Here is a 20,322-nt window from a genome sequence, read left to right on the forward strand (position 1 = left end):
CCTTACTTTGCTGAACTTTCTTCGTGGTTTTTTTTCCTGTTTTTAAAGTTCCTGTTTATAGTTCCAGTTATATTTCCGTATTTTGCTACTTTCTTGCCTATATCTTTTTCATAGTCGTATGTGACATCACATCCCAAATAATTAAAATGGCTGATATTTTCTACAACTGTATTATACACAACCATTCCTGTTCGTGTGGTGTCTCGTCCTATAAGGCCACTATTTTAGTTTTCTTTGTGGACGTAGTCATAGTGTAGTCTTCGATTATTTTGTATAGAGAGTAAATTCCTCTTTGTAGGTAATTCTCTTTCTCTTTTCAAATTGTGGCTTACAGAAAAACATAACCGCTTTTCGTAAAATGTTGCTGGGGGGGTGGGGAGGGGGGCCGGGGGGGGGGGGGGGAGGGTGATGGGAAGGAGGTTCATTACCCACTCCCACATGAATCCGCACCTGTTCCAATAGCCAATGGAAATCTTACTTTCTAGGCGTTAACGTTCGTCTTGGAGAACCGTGACAGACTGGAACCAGAGGGGCTGCGAGAAGGCGGAGGACTCGGTAGCTCGAGGCACAACAGCAGGAAACACTCGCATCGCTATGAATTTTAAAAGTTATTTGAGCATACATGGGAGGAGAAAGCGGCGGTTTAAATATATGCTCGCCAGCAAAATGAGCCTGTGAGTGCGGACTCGAACGCGCCTAAGATTCCGAACCCACGCGCAATCTGCGAGAGTAATTGGCAACAGGAAACGGCGGACACGGCCGATAGATTTAGGAGCTGGCGGGGTCCTCCGGCGGCGCGAGGCGGTTTGTCAACGCCAACCCAGGCTGCCGCCCACACTCACCCTACCAATACTCGCTTCACCTTTCTCACAACTTCGTCAAAATCGTTCCGTACTTCTACTTTCACTAAAAACACACGGATGCACATAGTTCGTTATAGATTTACCTCTACGCTCGGCAAGCAACCTTACAGCTTTTGATGGTGTTTGTTCCTCGCACCCCCATCCCCGTTCAGTTCGCGAATAGCACGCTGGAAGAATCACTGTTGAAAAACCTCAGTATGAGCTCTGATTTTTCTGAGTTCCTCGCCGTCGTCATTTCGCATGTTCTCCGAATTTCAACAGTAGCCCTCTTCGTGATACATAACGCCTTTCTTCTAACGTCTGCCTCTGGAGTTCGTAAACCGTCTCCATAACGTTCTCGCAGTTTCTTAACGATCCTGTGACGAAACGTGCCGCTCTTCGTTGAATCTCATCTATTAATCCAATCTGTTAAGGGTCTCAGACTGATGATCAATACTCAAGAATCGGCTGAACAAGTGTTTTGTAAGTCAGTGGTTTGGTAGATGAATTACATTTCCGTAAGTTTCTCCCAACGAATCCCAGTTTGACATCTGCTTTCCCTACGACTGGTTTTATGTAGTTATTCCACTTTCGGTCGTTCTGGGCGGGTACTCCAAGGTATCCTCAGGTTGTTATTATTAGTTGTAATTTATCGCCATTACTGTAATTGAAACGTTAAGGCTCTCTTCTCTTTTGTGCAATACCTTACATTTATTTACGTTTCTTATCAACTTACAGTACCTGTACGAATCATCAATCCTTTGCAGGTCATCCTGCATTTCGCTACAGTCTGTACACTAAGGCATGTCCTCGAACAGCCTCATGCAGATTCAGACACTATCCACTAGATATATATATATATAGGGTGTCCCAGCTATCTTGTCCACCCAAAATATCTCTGGAACAATCACAGCTATTGGAAAACGACTTTCACCGGTATCAATGTAGGGCTGGGGCCCATGAATGTACATATTTGGAAACATTCTAAAACGAAAGCATATGTGTTTTTTAAGACAAACTTATGTTTTTTTAATTGGACCTCCTATATTTTTTCTTCAGCAATCCATAGCATGACAAAGCACAATGGCGTTGATTGCATCGCAATATTCCCATTACATCCCGAGATATTGAGACGCGAAGTTGACGCTTGAAACACCCGACATGCGCTGCTAGCGCACGCCCTGAGGCTCAGGCGTGAACCCCATGCTGCCCGTAATCGCGATGTGATTGACATGTGTAATCACACCTCCATACTTATCAAGAGGTCCGAAACGAGTAATACGGTCTGCTGCCGTCAACTCTCATAAGCACATAATGGTTTCCCTCTTGCACGTTTTACGTATCTACGTACACAATATGAACCAGTACCGATCGGTGTACACCCGTCAGGTTGTCTTATTTATCCTGCACACCCAAAATAAGGTTTATCTAATGCGTTATATGACCCATTGTGCCTGTCGCGCAGGGCCTGGCTCTACCTAGTCAAGTGTCCAACGTAGTTCCCACTACTGCCACAGTTACCACTTCGCCTTGTTTATGATTTGCGACCCATGCAAACTCCTATACTCCACCACCCTCCGGGCATCCCATTTGTTGTTGCCTTGGCGTGCAGTACACCGCTTGCCAGTGTAGTCGTGCATCAGAGTAATCTAGTGACGGCACGGAGGTAGTACACATTGTGAATAAACGTTGTGTTGTAGAACTTATACTGTACAGTATAATGTACACACATGAAGATATGGTAGAAATGCTGCTGATCAATGGAGAATGTACGTTGACGGGAAATACGTTATGAGATTGCTTGTTTGTTGATAGTACTGTCAGCGAACATTATGATTATTAAGTTAATATGTCTGTTTTCTACCCTACTCTACACACCTGTACTGTACCCTGTTGTAGGTGTACGAAATGCTGTTCAGGCAGAAAGACTGTACAGAAGACGATTCCCTGACAAGCCATCGCCTTCGCGCCGGATGTTTGGTCGTCTCACATCTCGTCTACGTGAAACGGGAAGCTTAAATCCAAGACCTCGACATCGTCCTAGATCACGCACAGATGAACGTGCTGAAGTTGCTGTGCTCGCTACCATAGCTGTGAATCCTCAAATCAGCACACGTCAAATTGAACGTGAAGTTGGTGTGTCGAAATCAAGTGCACAGCGTATTCTTAAACGTCATAAATTTCATCCTTACCATGTTCATTTACACCAGGATCTTCATGGAAATGACTTCCGCAATAGGGTAACATTTTGTCGGTGGGCTCAGCAAAAACTTCTGACTAATCCAAATTTTTTTGCAGATGTTCTATTTACCGACGAGGCATCATTCTCCAACAAAGGAATTGTCAATATGAGGAATATGCATTATTGGTCCGCAGACAATCCAGAATGGCTCCGTCAGGTAGAGCATCAACGTCCGTGGAAAGTTAATGTTTGGTGTGGGATTATTGGAGATACCATTATCGGACCTTTCTTTATAAATGGCATCCAAAATGGCAGACAATACTCCAGATTTATACGACACAATCTTCCTGTTCTCTTGGACACCGTACCTCTGAACCGGAGAATGGTCATGTGGTATCAGCATGACAGATGCCCTGCACATAACGTCTTACGAACACGACGACTTCTGAACCGTAAGTTCCCTGGTAGGTGGATTGGACGAGGTGGCCCAGTTAGGTGGCCTGCCCGATCTCCGGACCTTACACCGCTGGATTATTTTCTTTGGGGAGCAGTGAAGGATGCTGTTTACCAACATGAACCAACAACACCAGAGGACTTGAAGCAATGTATTATTGATGCTTGTACAGCCATCAAAGAGGAAACAGTAGCACGAAGTAGGGCATCCTTCATCCGCAGAGTGACCCTATGTATGCAAGCCAATGGGCATCACTTTGAGCATGAGATGTGAACGCTATGTTTAGTATGTAGTGCTGGTATCACAGTGGAAGTTTCTACAAAGGGCCATTTTACCCAGTGATGTTAAGAAACATTTGTTTGCAACAATTTGTCATTTAACGCATTAAATAAACATAACATTGATAATTGTGTGATAATGAAACTAATTGGTTAAACATGTTTACATTCACCTTCTATGTCCTACCTGAACTTCCCAAATCAAAACATTTTTACCTAATCAACGGTAAAACTTTTAATCCACTTGCTCGTTTCACTAAAACCATCAACATGAATTTTACTATTACGAGTGAATGATTAACTGTCACTTGCGCTAGATCTACAGTAACGTAAAGTTTTAACGTTGAACGGCATTACCTTTTTAATAACGGATTAACGATAAGCGAAGTTAACTTTGGGACTAACGTTGCGGTACACAGATAAGTTACAGAACCGCATCACTCATAGCCTATGGGATAAATACCTGCTGGAATGTACGACGTTAATGCAGGATGGCAGCAGACCGTATTATTCGTTTCGGACCTCTTGATAAGTATGGAAGTGTGATTACGCATGTCAATCACATCGCGATTACGGCAGCATGGGGTTCACGCCTGAGCCTCAGGACGTGCGCTAGCAGCGCATGTCGGGTGTTTCAAGCGTCAACTTGGCGTTTTAATATCTCGGGATGTGATGGGAATATTGCGATGCAATCAATGCCATTGTGCTTTGTCATGCTATGGATTGCTGAAGAAAAAATATAGGAGGTCCATTTAAAAAAACATAAGTTTGTGTTAAAAAACACATATGCTTTCGTTTTACAATGTTTCCAAATATGTACATTCATGGGTCCCAGCCCTACATTGATACCGGTGAAAGTCGTTTTCCAATAGCTGTTATTGTTCCGCAATAACGGCCCTCTAACACTCCCTTGCCGGCCGCTGTGGTCGAGCGGTTCTAGGCGCTTCAGTCCGGAATCACGCGGCTGCTACGGTCGCAGGTTCGAATCCTGCCTCTGGCATGGATGTGTGTAATGTCTTTAGGTTAGTTAGGTTTAAGTACTTCCAAGTCTAGGGGACTGATGACCTCAGATGTTAAGTCCTATAGTGCTTAGAGCCATTTGATTTTTTTAACACTCCCTTGTAGTACCCCCAGATTACTTTTACATCCGTCGATTTTGTCAATGTTTTTATTTCTAGTTGCTGGGAAGTACTGAATCAAGTCAACAATTTGGTCCGATACTCGGTTCACTAAACGAGAGCGCGGAACTCTACGGAATGCCCTCCGAAACTCATGGAACACGGCATCAGTTCTATTGTTATGTATTAGCTTTCGTGGGCCTAAAACAGCAGGTGCGTTCCAACGGGGTGTACAAAGTTCGAATATCGTTACATTCTTCCAGATTTCACCGACAGGATGGGGGTTGGTAGGAGACCTTTTAGCCAAATCGCTTATTGTTTTCCGTCGACTGCCCCCGAACTATAGGCACACATTCGCAGATCAGTCGCTCAAACAACTTGTGATCGATATTTCCAGGAGAGCGGAATACTTCAATGTTTTTTGAACAGAATAGAGCGCAAATGTGTGATAAAATTAAAACAAGAGTTGTACACCTACAACTTTCGAGGACATTAAATGTCCTGCAATTCCATTTTCCTATGCGGTGATAAGACCATGTGAAATTCAACGAATCTGGAAACTCTTTATAGTAAGTAAAAATGTTCAGAATTAGCGTTTTGAGCCTCTGGTATGATATTATTAATAATAAACAGATGAACCGTACTTCATATATTTGATGGCTTACATATGGTTCAGGAAGGCAGAAGTTTTTGAAACTTCAACTCCTGAAAGTGAGAAAATGATTTGCGGCGCTATAATATTGCTGTTTGGTAATCTTCTATGTGTGTTATGTCGCTGAATACGTATATAATTCCATTTTTTTAATACGGTGTGATAATTCGGGAGGTATAAAATTTATAAATTGTTTGCGTTAGTCAGGAAATCGCCACATTGTCTGCTACAGCTGAGCGAAAAGCGCACCTCTTATTTGTTCTGCATATATTTGTGTTACTCTGTCTTGCCTACCGCATCTATACATAATACAAATTAAAGCACTCCTCTCCCCCCCCCCCCCCCCGTTTTTTTGTTGGTGGCTTGGTGGCCAGGCTTGCGCGACCCAGCGATACAGATAGCCGTACCGTAGGTGCAACCTCGACGGAAGGGTATCTGTTGAGAGGCCAGACAAACGGGTGGTTCCTGAAGAGGGGCAACTGCTTTTTCAATAGTTACAGGGGCAACAGTCTGGATGATTGACTGATCTGGCCTTGTAACATCAACCAAAGCGGCCTTGTTGTGCTGGTACTGCGAACGGCTGAAAGCGACTAGAAACTACAACCGTAATTTTTCCCGATGGTAGGCAGCTCTACCGTATGGTTAAATTATGTTGTCATCCGCTTGGGTAAAACATTCCGGAGGTGAAATAAATCCCCTTTCGTATCTCCGGGCTGGTACTACTCAGAAGGGTGTCGTTATCAGGAGAAAGAAAACTGGCGTTCTACGGATCGGAGCGTGGAATGTCAGATCTCTTAATGGGCAGGTAGGTTAGAAAATTTAAAAAGGGAAATCGATAGGTTACAGTTATATATAGTGGGAATTAGTGAAGTTCGGTGGCAGGAGGGACAGGACTTCTGGTCAGATGAGTACAGGGTTATCAATACAAAATCAAATAGGGGTAATGCAGGAGTTGATTTGATAACGAATAAAAAAATAGGGACGCGGATAAGGTACTATGAACAGCATAGTGATCGCATTATTGTAGTCAAGTTAGGCACGAAGCCCACACCCACCACAGTAGTATAATTTTATATGCCAACTAGCTCCGCAGATGAGGTGGAGATTGAGGAAATGTATGACGAGATAAAAGAAATTATTCACATAGTTAAAGGAGACGAAAATTTAATTGTCATTTCGGACTGGAATTTGATAGTAGGAACAGGAAGAGAAGAAACAGTACTAGGTGAATATGGACTGGGGGAAAGGAATGAAAGAGGAAGCCGCCTGGTGGAATTTTGCACAGAGCATAGTTTAACCATAACTAACACTTGGTTTAAGAATCATGAAAGAATGTTGTATACGTGGAATAGACATGGAGACACGGGTAGGTTTCAGATTGATTATATAATAGTAAGACACAGATTTCGTAACGAGGTTCCAAATTGGAAGACATTTCCATGGCAGATGTGGTCTCTGACCACAATTTATTGGTTATGAACTATAGATTAAAACTGAAGAAACTGCGAAAAGGCAGGATTTTAAGGAGATGGAAAGTGGATAAACTGAAATAACCAGAGGTTGTAGAGAGTTTCAGAGGAAGCATTACGGAACGATTGACAAGAACAGGGGAAAGGAATACAGTAGAAGAAGAATGACTAGCTTTAGGAGATAAAATAGTGAAGGCAGCAGAAAATCAAGTAGGTGAAAAGAAGATGCCTAGTAGAAATCTTTGGGTAACACAAGAGATATTGAATCTAATCGACGAAAGGAGAAAATATAAAAATGCAATAAATGAAGCAGGCGAAAGTGAATACAAACATCTAAAAATTAAGATCGACAGGAAGTGCAAAATGGCTAAGCAGGAATGGCTAGGCAAATGTAAGGATGTAGAAGCATATATCACTATAAGATAGATGCTGCCTACATGAAAATTAAAGCGACCTTTGGAGAAAAGAGAACCACCTGTATGAATATCAAGAGCTCAGATGGAAAACCAGTTCTAAGCAAAGAAGGAAAAGCAGAAAGGTGGGAGTACACAGACGGTCTGTACAAGGAAGATGTACTTGAGGGCAATATTATGGAAATGGAAGAGGGTGTAGGTGAAGACGAGGACGGAAATATGATACTGCGTGGAGAATTAGACAAAGTACTGAAAGACTTAAGTCGAAACGAGGCCCCGGAGTAGTCAACATTGCATTAGAACTACTGATATCCTTGGTCGAAGGATATAAAATGTAGACTGGTAATGGCAAGAAAAGTGTGTCCGAAGAAGGGAAATTTGTTAACATAGAGTATAGATTTAAGTGTCAAGAAGTCCTTTTGAAAGTATTTGTATGGAGTGTAGCCATGTATGGAAGTGAAACATGGACGATTAACAGTTTAGACAAGAAGAGAATAGAAGCTTTTGAAATGTGGTGCTACAGAAGAATGCTGAAGATTCGATGGGTAGATCACGTAAATAATGAGGAGGTACTGCATAGAACTGCGGAGAAGAGAAATTTGTGGCGCAACCTAACTAGAAGAAGGGATCGTACGGTAGGACACATTCTGAGCCATCAAGGGCTCAACAATTTAGTACTGTAGGGAAGCGTGGAGGATAAAAATCGTAGTGGGAGACCAAGAGATGAATACAGTAATCAGATTTAGAACGATGTAGGTTGCAGTAGTTACTCGGAGATGAAGATGCTTGGTCAGGATAGAGTAGCATGGAGTGCTCCAGCAAACCAATCTTTGGACTGAAGACCACAACAACAACATGTGAAGGCTTACTTCAGGAACTACTGTAAGGGTTTTGATGTGGTTTTTACTAATAGGTAAACTGATTCACAAGGATGGTTTCTGTATCGGTACATAATTTATTACTGTTTCGCCAGGAAAGTCGCCCGGCCCTGGACACATAGTGCATCCCGTGTGAGGCTAGTCTTACACAAATGACCTGGAAGGTAGCGTCTGCGACTCTATGAGGCTCTTCGCAAGCGACGCAGTACTGCATTTGTAATAACATAAACAGGGAATTTTTACAAAACGCAGAGGGAATTGTAGATGCGCAGCACCTCGTATAAACATTGTCAGCTGCGTTCCAACGGAAGTAATTCTCGTAAATAGACGATTAGACCCGTTATCGTGTTACCAAATGATCAACGATCGTTCGCTGGAATCAGTCATAATCGTTAACTGTCCAGGAGCATCAGCTGCGGAACGATTTTAGAAAGAACATGAAAATAATTCCGGTCGTGCGGAAAGCAGGTGTCAGACTGAGAGTTACTGGATGACCCTGGGGGAGTATAAGGTACATACCAAAGGAGTCGCTTGCAAATGCCTTGTTCAACTTATTCTCGAGCAAATTTTTAGGGTCCAGAACCCATACTAATTTGGATTAGCGGAGGAGATAATCTTATTGGAAGTAGAGGTGTGTACCTAGCCATGGGTTCATTAGGCAGTGTGAGAATTCCACAGAAACTGTAGCATTTCTTTCAAGGTTGCACGCAGACTTTGCAGGTTCACTACTGTGGGCACCAGTGCTATATGGAGAATGGGGCTTTTAGTCCAGCCAGGATATGAAGAACCAGTCTTTCCGTAATCCTTCTAAATGGGTCGTCATTGGAGACTACTACGATGCCTCACACTGTAGTAGGTGTTTTCCGGCTACTTTTGGAGACAAACTTGAAAAGCCCTGTCAGGAAACAGCACTGTCACTTAAGGTTGCCATTAACGTAAGCAAGCGAATGAAATTTCTTGCATTCTGCTCCAGAGGTTGATTATAGGAGGTGGAGTAGATTAGTGCTTAACGTCCCGTCGGTAACGAGATCGTTAGAGACAGAGCACAAGCCGGATTAGAGGAGGATACGGAAGGAAATCGGCCGTGCCCTTTGAAAGGAACCATCTCGCCCATTTGTCTGAAGCGATTTTGGGAAAACACCGAAAATCTAAATGAGGATGGCCGCACGCGGGTTTGAACCATCGTCTTCCCAATTGCGAGACCAGTGCGCTAACCACTGAGCCTCCTCGCTCGGTAAAGGTTGATTGGCAGAAAGGCATAGATATTAAAGTAATATCGTAAATCGCTTTCGAAACCCGTGAAAGGCAAGTTTTGTGCCCTCTGGAGCGGAGGTGGTGTTTCAAACTGTAATTCTGAGGCCGGCCGGCAGCCCTCACAAGGGTAAGTAGCGAGTCGTGCGCTGTGTGGGGCGGTCAGAATGTTTCAGAATTCTGGAGTGATTGATCTCCACTGACAAGCTACGTTGTTCATCCGTTGTAGAAAGCTTTGGAAAAGTTGGCTAGTGTTTTCCCATTGCGAGGTGTCGGTTGAGCTGTTTGGGATATCCCTAAGACGTTACATATCTGAACCCCCAGTGACCTACAGGGAAGGGAAATTCGGAGATCATGCAAATTTAAGAAACACAGTGTCACGCTACGGAAACGTCTTACTGAAGGAAAACTACAAGGAGTGGCCCGATTAAGCATGAAAGTACGTGTACCACACAAGATATGGATATGTAAACGAATGGGATCATCTAAGTAAAAAAGAAACTAGCGGTCACTGTAACAGTTTGATTTACTACCATAAAACATCAAACAAATGAATTACCCTCTGAATTAAGCATATAAACATTTAATAAGTGAACAATATTATCGTAATTACGAAATGCAGCCTTGGCACAGGTGGGTGGACACATGAAAGCATAGCATGAAGTTATATCGCAGATACAACTAATGACTGCAAAAATGGTTAGCGGTTTAAAGAAAGAACCCGTAAAATGAGTACGAACACCACTATAATCGCCCAGTTCCGTGATGGAAGCAACTTGGTGGCTGCGAACGCTCAAACTGTACAATTAAACCTTGATGTAAGGTAAATAGCCTTGTGCCTCCTTGATTTGGTGATTGCATCGCCAGCTCATTCCTACCACTCTCATACAGTGTAAATGTGGAAGACGGTGGCAGTACGGGCTGGAAATTCTGAGTACAGCTTCCCCTCTGTGCTTAAGGTGGAGCGACCTTCGGCAACAAGTATCTGCTCTTCATCCACATGATTTTCCCGCTCTATTTTGTCTCACCGGGCTGGATTGAGTTCGCACCATTTTCAGTACCTTCCCATTAACTCTCCGTCCGTTAGCTTCAGCTATCATTGTCTTTCAGTTACACACAGTTGCATTGTTTATGAAGTACTGTTATAGCTTCGAGGATACTGGTCATCTGCGAGAGCACTATTACTGCAATCCGAAACAAAGTAAGTCTGTGTTCTTTCTGCTTTGCTAGATTCAATCCAATTTCCATGTGCGTAATTTGAGGCATATTGAAACTAATTACAGTTCATTTGCTTTTTACCAAGAGTACTTAACTACGAAAAGTAAAAATCCTCTGTACTTGTATTTTGTGGAATAAATGTAAAAGTTAAACACACCTAGGACAGAGTCTAGCAGAAATCCTGATGTATAGTCGGAATGGGTCCTTGAGCTTTGTGATGAAGATCCTGACAGTCGATTCAGAAACAGAGCAAGATGTGTCAGAAAATAATGAATATGAATCACAGGAAGAAGCAATTCAAGAGGACGTATTTCTTTTAGGAACAGATGGAATAGCTAAACGGAGAGAAAGTAAATATCCTACCAATCTTAGAACAAGACCTGGTAATATGATTATGCATTTACCTAGACCCAAAAAAATGACGTTCGTATAACGAAGGCAGAAATAGATACTACGAAGTTATTTTTGGATGAAAATGTGCCCCCCATTATTGCAATACGTGCTAATATTTACATCAGTGCAGTTAGTGGTAACTTATCTAGGGAAAGGAATGCTAAAAAAGCAGATGTTATAGAGATCAGGGCTGCCATTGGTTTGTAATATCTGTGTGGATCTCTTTTACATTCTAGAAAGGTTTTATAAAACTTGTGGGATAATGCAGAGTGCAACGTACTTAAATCACGCTGCTTATCATGAAAATGAAGTCGGATTGCACTTGAACTCTCTGAGTTTTGGGTTGGGTTGTTTAGGGGAAGAGACCATGCAGCGAAGTCATCGGTCTCATCGGATTAGGGAAGGACGGGGAAGAAAGTCGGCCGTGCCCGTTCACAGGCACCATCCCGGCATTTGCCTGGAGCGATTTAGGGAAATCACGGAAAACCTAAATCGGGATGGCCGGACGCGGGACTGAACTGTAGTCCTCCCGAATGCGAGTCCAGTGTCTAACCACTGCGCCACCTCGCTCGGTCTGAGGTTTGATAGTATCCTTGGCAGAGATGTCCGCAGAAGGAATGACAAGTTAGCTTCTATCTCAGGGATACTGGAGCTATTTACTAACACCTGCCAAAAATATTTATCACCTAATTTATACCTCTTACTGTATTTGTGTATTAAGCGTGGTATATTTAGATTTCAATAAAACACTATTAAAATTGTTCTTATATAGCGTTCAAAGTGTCCAAATACACCATTTAAGTTGTGGATGACATCTGACTTCTGTGTAAGTAACCACGTCAGGAATTATCGCGCGAGTAACGGAGGGTTAACAAATTCCTATTCGTAAGATTTTGTCGTGGTCAGTTAGTGATTGTCTGGTACGGGGAGAAAACCAGAAAACCTCGCCCACTCCATGACAGGTTTCTAACCCCAGCCGATGAAAGGATTTGCACATAGATACGTGCACGAAGATGTGCCATCTGCTGAAATAACTATTGTTAGCTCTTCAGAGTCCCTGTTACGTGGATCTAAACGAACATTTCTTCATGGTGTGGCAGCACGGAAATGGTCAATCTTATGTTCTTTACAAACAAGATTACTCCCAGTGACTCGCACAATTCAGTTTTGCGGAACACAGACTGCCCTTGAGGTGCCTCCTGTATGGAGATGGGATATAGAGAGTTCTCTCTGCTCTACCTGCCTCGGGGGGCTGCTTTCAGTACCGATCAAGTTTATGACTCTCTGATCCTTTTAAGTTAACTTCCAAGTCCTGAGCCAGCTAGAACGAGCTTCCAAGGCTGCAGAAAATAACCGGTTACCCTCATCGTAATAAAAGGAAAGGAAGAGAACAACTAATTAGATGTGCACTTATTGGCAGTAGGGAGTGCTGTCTGCAGTTATCACGCAGCTTTAAAGGATCGACTAAACTGACTATCGGGATGTGCATACTACAACGTAAAACAGATTGCGTAACAGTTTAGAAATAAACTGCCATGTAATACCATGTACAGGAGTGGAATTCAGCTTCGTTATTTGCTGTTTCTCTGGGCGATTGTTGTAGTTTAGGATGTGGACACTAACTAAGTAGGAAAAGACCGCTTAGCTGAATGAGGAGCCATTAGCTACCCGGAGGGGTTGTTCGACGTACAGACTTTGTGAGGTCTAACAGAAAACAATAAGTTTCTTTTACAACTGTGGAAACTTGATGTATGGAGTTTGTGTGGGTATCCACTTCCTTTTCGAATTTAAACTGTCATCCTCCTTTTTTATGGAGGTTATCACTGGGAGTTGCTAGAAACCAGTCGTAGACGGTGCAGTGACTGACTGTAGTTTTTGTTTTCCAATCTAGTGGTTGGATCTGACAGTCTTTAGAAATTAGTAGCATTGCTGTAAGGCATTTATTAGGGCTATAGTAGTAGTGTCAGTTTTAAACCCGTCTTGTGGTTTAAAGCGAGGCTGGCAACACTTATCTTGACAGAATTAATATTGTAGCGGTGTTGAGAATTGATCTGAGTATGCCAGTAAAATGTTCTGAGAAAATCGTCGAAAGTGCGTCATGTAGTTTGTCTTGGGCGTTGCACATCACAAAGAATGCGTGGATTCTGGCCGCGGATGAAAGTGGGACTTCACGTGACGTCACGGAAAACCTGAGGACAAGAATGATCAACAAACTGCATTGGAAGTCGCTTCGACGAAGACGTTGTGCATCAATCTAAAACGAATCAGAAAAACATTACTTCCTCCAAATAACATTGCTTTAATATCCATGACTGTAAAATTAGTGTAATACAGCTTACGCAAGTAGCTACCAAACATTTTCCTTTCCACATACAGTCCCAAATGGAATGGGAAGAGGGACAAATGAATCTAGTACCCTATATACACCCCAGCGCACTCCATACGGTAGCATGATCCACATCTACTTCTTCAACTATTCTCCAGAAGCCCTCTTACGGTGTGTGGCGGAGGGTATTTCTGGTATCACTATCTGTCCCCCCTGTCCCCTTTCCCTGTTTCGTTTGCGGATGGTGTGTGGGTAAAATGATTGTCGTTCGAACTTTGTGTTAGCTCTAATTCCTCGTATTTTCTCCTCATGGTCGTTTCGAGAGATGTATGTAAGAGTAAATAATATGTTGTCTCATTCATCCCAGAAGGTGCTCACTCGGAACTTTAACAGTAAACTTCTGCGCGATCCACGCCCCCCATCTTGCAGCGTCTGCTACTGGAATTTGTTGAGCATCTCCACAAGGCTCTCGTGCCAACTAAACGATCCCGTTACAAACACCCCGCACTTCATTGATTCTTGTGTATCTCTTACGTTAATCCGAGCTGGTAAGGGTCCCTGACTGATGAACAATACTCAAGTATCGAGCGAACAAGTGTTTCTAAGCCACTTCTTTCGTGGGTTTATTACATTTGAAACGTGACTGTTTATTCAGTCACCCTCCAATTGGATCACGTATTTTTCGCGTCGATTACACGAGACCTCTTTGCATTCATTTTCCGATCGTACGCTGATCGTTTTCGATATTTTGGCCGAGCGGTTCTAGGCGCTGCAGTCTGGAACCGCGCGACTGCTATGGTCGCAGGTTCGAATCCTGTCTCGGGCATGGATGTGTGTGATGTCCTTAGGTTAGTTAGGTTTAAGTAGTTCTAAGTTCTAGGAGACTAATGACCTCAGAAGTTAGGTCCCATAGTGCTCAGATCCATTTGAACAATTTTTTTTCGATATTTATCTTTGCTTCATGGGAAGAACTTAAGTTTTACTTGTGGTCTTTGGAATGCTGGTCGTGGTCGTAAGGAAGAAGGAGAGGCAGTCGTACAGAGTTAGTCAGTCTGTTGTGATCAGATGTGGGCAGTCTTAACTTGTGTCGGCATATAATGTAGTGCATGTTATTGTGAGTTTGTGCGTGCAGGCAGCGCTGAGCCGGAAGAGGCCGTTCGAAAGTTGTTTGTAGTAGACAAGCCGTGGTCTGATAATCCTACTGCCACTCAGTTGAAGAGAAGTGCATAACATTGGAGCTGGTGTTGATAGTGGCTACACTGTTGTCTTGAGAGAACGAAATATATTTTTTTCAACCGATTACGACAAGCATGTGTCGCTCCTTTCCTTTTATTCTGTTCAGCGATAAGAGGTAAGATACGAGTTATTAGGTAAGGTCTACCATTTGTTTACCTCACTGTTTGGTGTGTTATGTAGAGACAGTTTAACTGATTGGGTTTCCCTACGAACCATTAGCTCAGTGACGATTTTAGTGAGATTCTGCGAAAATATCGTAATACAAGAAAATAAAACATTCTCAGTGATGTGGGCCTATAATTATGTACGTCTGTGCTGCACATGAACACACATTTAGATGTAGATAGTGACGCCGTATAATCACGTGCCGTTGTTGTCATTGCACATTGATATATTTTATCTACTACCGCAATAGGTCAAGTGCTAATAATTGCTTTTTTCATATGAAAAGACACTGCGTTTCACATTTTGGTAACCCACAGCCGTACTGGGTACAAAGAATTTACAAAAGGGTATCAAGCATTTGCGAGAAGCTGTAAGGGGGAAGAGGTATGGGCAGTGAGAAAGTAATTGTGGCCGAAACCTCACCGGCTAACGCATTTTTCTGATACGCAGTTTTCTGGTAAAACGCCGCAACTCACCTATCCTATCCTCCCGACGTAACCCGAGCAGACTTTTTCCTTTCTTCGAATTCCAACGAAGATAGTTATTGTACCATAGGTGAGAGAAATGAAATTTGTCTGGAAAAGGCAGTAACTAAATACTGCAAGGCAAATCATAAAATATTGGTAGCTCAATTTTTAAACACAATTTATATTGCCATAGACACCATGTTAGAATATGCGGGAAAGGGTGAGCGATCGTCTTAGAACAACCTGCACACCCGCTACATAAACTCCACAGCAGGCACGCATCTTCTTTTAATAAGAAATACTACCAATTTTTGGGCTGATGGAGCGTTCACTCGTTCCTTAGTAGTTAAAAATGGTGATACGTTGCACTTAGGGTACCACTGTTCCAAGCACTAAATTAAGCTACTCGAGCTTATACACTGATGAACAAAATCACTTTTTTTTTTTTTTTTTTTTTTTGGTCATCAATCTACTGACTGGTTTGATGCGGCCCGCCACGAATTCCTTTCCTGTGCTAACCTCTTCATCTCAGAGTAGCACTTGCAACCTACGTCCTCAATTACTTGCTTGACGTATTCCAATCTCTGTCTTCCTCTACAGTTTTTGCCCTCTACAGCTCCCTCTAGTACCATGGAAGTCATTCCCTCATGTCTTAGCAGATGACCTATCATCCTGTCCCTTCTCTTTATCAGTGTTTTCCACATATTCCTTTCTTCTCCGACTCTGCGTAGAACCTCCTCATTCCTTACCTTACCAGTCCACCTAATTTTCAACATTCGTCTATAGCACCACATCTCAAATGCTTCGATTCTCTTCTGTTCCGGTTTTCCCACAGTCCATGTTTCACTACCGTACAATGCTGTACTCCAGACGTACATCCTCAGAAATTTCTTCCTCAAATTAAGGCCGGTATTTGATATTAGTAGACTTCTCTTGGCCAGAAATGCCTTTTTTGCCATAGCGAGTCTGCTTTTGATGTCCTCCTTGCTCCGTCCGTCATTGGTTATTTTACTGCCTAGGTAGCAGAATTCCTTAACTTCATTGACTTCGTGACCATCAATCCTGATGTTAAGTTTCTCGCTGTTCTCATTTCTACTACTTCTCATTACCTTCGTCTTTCTCCGATTTACTCTCAAACCATACTGTGTACTCATTAGACTGTTCATTCCGTTCAGCAGATCATTTAATTCTTCTTCACTTTCACTCAGGATAGCAATGTCATCAGCGAATCGTATCATTGATATCCTTTCACCTTGTATTTTAATTCCACTCCTGAACCTTTCTTTTATTTCCATCATTGCTTCCTCGATGTACAGATTAAAGAGTAGGGGCGAAAGGCTACAGCCTTGCCTTACACCCTTCTTAATACGAGCACTTCGTTCTTGATCGTCCACTCTTATTATTCCCTCTTGGTTGTTGTACATATTGTATATGACCCGTCTCTCCCTATAGCTTACCCCTACTTTTTTCAGAATCTCGAACAGCTTGCACCATTTTATGTTGTCGAACGCTTTTTCCAGGTCGACAAATCCTATGAAAGTGTCTTGATTTTTCTTTAGCCTTGCTTCCATTATTAGCCGTAACGTCAGAATTGCCTCTCTCGTCCCATTACTTTTCCTAAAGCCAAACTGATCGTCACCTAGAGCATTCTCAATTTCCTTTTCCATTCTTCTGTATATTATTCTTGTAAGCAGCTTCGATGCATGATCACTATAACCTGCTTAACAGCATGTTGATCCAACTCTGGAACGCAATACAGCAGGACAAGTCCTTATAAGGCTACTGGAGATATGTGGCACCGGGTATCTACGAACAGGTGATGCAATTCCCGTAAATAACTGGTCGGTGGGTAGCGGGGGCGGAGCTGTCGTGCGACACCGTTCCAAATGCTTCCATCGGGTTCAGATCAGGCGAATTCGGTGACCAAGACATGAGCGTCAGTTAAATTATCATCCTCATTAAACCGCTGCACCACGAGTCTGGTCCTATGACGTGGGCAGATATCCTGTTTCTATTGATCCATGGTACAGTCTCGATTATCTCATTCGGACTGCAGTCTTAACTGACGATGTCGTTGGGTTAACATGGGAACATGTAGAGGTCACCCTTTCTTTACCATTATACGACGAGCAATGTCCTCCAAAACATTTGTGCCTGCTCTATCCTCGTAATCTATCCTCAGATCAGCCACAGATCGCCGCCTATGGTGCTTTGCACAGCTGGCTGACCTCCGACTTCCATTCTCTGTGATGACGTCCTATATCTTTCACCTACAGGTAGTTTCACAATCCTTCAACCACGTTCCATAGAAGCTCACGACAGCAAACAGCCTACCAGTTTCTCCGTTTCCGAGATGTTCATTCCCAGGTGACGGGTCATAATCATCCGTCCTTTGTGACAGTAGTTTATGTAACTGTATTTCCCCATTTGCGGCCTGTAATATCGTTAGAGTGATTCCTGATTCTTCACTGCTCCACTTAACAATAGTTTTCTTAAGCCGTCACTCGCCCGCAACGTCACCAGGTGGCATTCAGTCACGTGATCGGTAGCGGTCATGATCAGAGCCTTGCGTAGAGATAATAAGATAAGAGAGATTAGCGTATGACAGGTCTTTTTTCTGTCGCACATAACGCGACTGGACAGGCTCATCGTGTCATCACACCGGAAATGGTTGCGGAAGTGAAAGCTTTAGTCTTGGACAACCGCAGAATCACTGTGGACGAGGTCCATCGGTTACTGAGTATTAGCGTGGGCACCACCCACACCACAACGCATCAACATTTGAACTTTTGAAATATCTGTGCGCAGTGCGTTCCCCACCAACTGACCGCCGAACAGCGCAATACTCGAATGGCGCCGTCTTTGAGTCATCTACAACGATATCACGAGGAGGAATACGGCTCTATGTCGCGTATTGTCACAGGTGACGAAACATGGTGTCGCCAATTTTAACTGGAAAGCAAGCGTCAGAGCAAGCAATGGAAAAATGCGGCTTCATCACCCCCAAAGAAATCAAAGGCCGTGCACACCAGTTCTGGTAAGGTCGTGATGTCTTTCTTTTTTGACGACAAGGGCCCACTGCTTGTCGAGTTCCTGGAACGGGGAACCATCATCAAGCCACTTTACAGGACCTTAGGCGAGCCATCAAGTCGAAACGCCGAAGCATGTTGTCCAGTGGCATTATGCTCCTGCATGATAATGCCCGCCCACACGCGGCCAATGCGCTGAAGACGACATTGCAGCATTTTCGGTGGGAAACGCTGGAACATCCACCCTACAATCCCGACCTTCCACCGTGTGACTTTCATATGTTTGAACCTCTAAAACAAGCTATTCGCGGACGTCGATTCGCAACGGATGACGAAGTGTGTGACTGGGTACAGGCTGGGATCCGACAGCAGCCCACTAGCTTCTTCAAGGATGGAATCGACCGACTTGTGTCGCAATGGGATAAATGTGCCAACAGCTTTGACGACTATTTTTGAGTACGTGTACTGCGTATAACTACATTTTTGAGTTAATAAAATCGGTACCGTTACTTTACACTAGTGACCGGGTTTTAGTTAAATGTCCTTTATACATTTCTTCTTATTAATAGTGCGTATACGTAATATGCTGCTGTTTCATAAGAATTTCATCTTATATGTAATATTGTGCATATTCTTTGTTGTTGTAGACCATTTCCTGGCAGAAGAAGAGGAACAGGCAGGAGCATGTGTCGAGGATAAGCAGAAGCTATCACAGATCTCCTGTAAGTGCACATTCTAAGAAATATTTTTTTCTCATAGTTTTTTGCTTACGTATATGTTTTCATTAACTGCAACGGCCTTGCCGCAGTGGATACACCGGTTCCCATCAGATCACCGAAGTTAAGCGCTGTCGGGAGTGGCCGGCACTTGGATGGGTGACCATCCGGGCCGCCATGCGCTGTTGCCATTTTTCGGGGTGCATTCATCCTCGTGATGCCAATTGAGGTGCTACTCGACCGAATAGTAGCGGCTCCGGTTAACGACAACCATCATAACGACCGGGAGAGCGGTGTGCTGACCACACGCCCCTCCTATCCGCATCCTCAGCTGGGGATGACACGGCGGTCGGATGGTCCCGATGGGCCACTTGTGGCCTAAAGACGGAGTGCTTTCTTTATATGTTTTCATTATAAAAAAATTAATATGTGGTTTTAGGTGAAATCAGTGAGATGAACAGATGGCTCTTCCCCAATTCAGGTGCGGATGAGCTGTCACAATGGGTGAAGGAGATTGAGAGAGACCTTCGTCGGCGTGAGGATGTGCTGGATGACGTGAGGGAAACGCCAAGGAGCCAGAGCGAAATAGGTAATTGTTAAGCATGTACTGATTGTAGTTACAAATAATAATTTGTGTTCTCTGTTTCCTTGCAGCAGCAGCAGCTGTCGATGTCTTGGAACGTTGTTGTTAATTTTCGTTGGCCTCTCTCTCTCTCTCTCTCTCTCTCTCTCTCTCTCTCTCTCTCTCTCTTATACAGTAGCTGTGTCAGGGAAACACTTTCCACAATACGCTGTTGCGCTGGTACCGGGAGAGGTGAAGCCTGCGTCGCCAAAGCGGGATCTGGTGAGGCATTCCTCACCAGCAAGGACGCCGCTAGTCGATGTGCGAGAAGCCGCTGCTGCTGCTGCTGCTGCTGCTGCTGCCGCCGCCGCCGCCACCGCCGCCGCCGCCACTCCCGGCGCTGCCCCAGCACCACTCTGGCGTCCACGTGCCACACTCCCTCTGGCAAATGGTTCAGGGCTGCAGCAGCAGCAGCAGCAAGAGCGACAACCAGGCTGCACGCACTGGCTCGATACCACAGCGTCTCCTCGTCTGCCAATTTCTCGTCCTCACCGATCTCACAAGGTACGTGCATCTCGATGCATAAACCTCAAAACCTCACTGCAACCACCTTCGCCAACAGGGTGGATGCAGTCATCATCTCGTTATAGTTTTAGTAACAGTAACAATACCG

At 43.8% G+C, this 20,322-nt stretch overlaps 1 pseudogene; it reads left to right on the plus strand.

Annotated features, from left to right (window-relative positions):
- The first annotated feature begins 19,160 nt into the window (after nt 1-19,160).
- LOC124557231 lies at nt 19,161-19,278 on the plus strand (annotated as a pseudogene).
- The last annotated feature ends 1,044 nt before the right edge of the window (nt 19,279-20,322 follow it).

The sequence above is a fragment of the Schistocerca americana genome, chromosome X, assembly GCF_021461395.2.
Source record: "Schistocerca americana isolate TAMUIC-IGC-003095 chromosome X, iqSchAmer2.1, whole genome shotgun sequence".
NCBI lineage: Eukaryota > Metazoa > Arthropoda > Insecta > Orthoptera > Acrididae > Schistocerca > Schistocerca americana.